Consider the following 1,533-nt stretch of genomic DNA (forward strand, 5'->3'; position numbering starts at 1 on the left):
AAAATCTTCTTTTTCAAGATTTCCTTCCCCTCTTGGATGCCTTTCCCCTTAAGGGTGTGTTGCCATGGCACTTCACTTATCATTTTTCTGAGTTCTGGCTTTCTTGAAGTCCAGGATGCTTGTCTGGCTCCAGTTACCCTTTTTCTCCATTATAATTGAAAATTCAAGTATCGCATGGTCACTTTTCCCCAGAGTTTCCATGGTAGTTATTTCTTCCACTGGGCCATCCTTGTTAGTATGAAATTGAGGATGGCTGATCCTCTCATACCTTCTCCTACTTTCTGCTGGAGAAAGTTGTCAGCAACGCATGTCCAGAATCTCTTGGAAGGGCCATGGTTGGCAGAATTTGTCTCACAGCATATATTAGGGAAAGTGAAGTCCCCCATGATGACTACATTGTTCTTCTTGGAAATGCCAGGAAGTTGCTTTTTGAAGGTTGCATCCTTATCCTCTCACTGACTGGCAGTTGCTAATAACTATGTTTTTCTTATTTTTTGCTCCCTTTAAATTTAGCTAAATGTTTTCAGTGGGGCTACTAAGTTCCTCTTCTTGTATTTCTGTGCACATATGTGTGTCCCTTACATATAGTGCATCTTCACCTCCCTTTTTGTCCTTTCTGTTTTTCTTAAACAGGTTGTATCCATCGATAGTAGAGTTCCAGCCATGTGAGTCATCCTACCAAGTTCCCTTTATTCCTACAAGTTCATAATTGCCCTCTTGTACTATGAGCTCAAGTTTCTGTTGTTTGTTTCCTATACTCTGGGCATTATCGAAGTTCATTCTCCCTGTGCCCTGGTTTCCTTCCTATGTATTTTGGGAGACAGGTGTTGGGCCCCACTTGAGCTTTTTTCTCTTTTGAAATGTATAAGTCTTTGCCACATGATGGTATGCCATGCTGCACTGCTCCCTCCCCTATAGGTTTTAGTTTAAAGCTTTCCTGATGAAGTTTTTCATGTAGTGGCCAAACATCTGCTTCCTGTTCTTAGTGAGGTGCAGCCCATCATTTGCCAGTAGTCCATCTTCCCGGAAGTTTAGCTTGTGGTCCCAGAATCCAAATCTCCCTTAGGGCACCACCATTGTAACCAGTCATTCACTTGAAGGATTTTTCTTTCTCTAACAATTCCTCTTCCATGCACTTGTAGGATTGAGGAGAAGACTATCTGGGCCCCAGTGTTTTTGATTTTCCTCCTTACAGCTTCGAAGTGTGATGTTATTTCAGCAAAATTCTCATGGCAGTATCATTAGTTCCCACGTGGAAGAGAAGGAAGGGGTATTTGTCAGTGGGTTGTGTGAACTTGCTGGTTTTATCTTTAACCCCAGAGCCAGGGAGACAGCATATTTGGTGATTCTCTGGGTCATCACAACATGTATATTTTTCCATCCCGTGCAAGAGGGAATCTCCCATAACAAGCACTCTTCTCCTTTTGTTGCAACCTTTGCTATTTTTTTCCTTTCTTGGTTGGCCTTTTGCCTCTTTTTTTAGGATTACTCAGTGTGTTGTGTAGTTCTTTCACAATGGGTTTCTCACACGTC

Source organism: Varanus komodoensis, unplaced genomic scaffold (genome assembly GCF_004798865.1).
Source record: "Varanus komodoensis strain SLA01 unplaced genomic scaffold, ASM479886v1 scaffold18_3, whole genome shotgun sequence".
Lineage (NCBI taxonomy): Eukaryota > Metazoa > Chordata > Lepidosauria > Squamata > Varanidae > Varanus > Varanus komodoensis.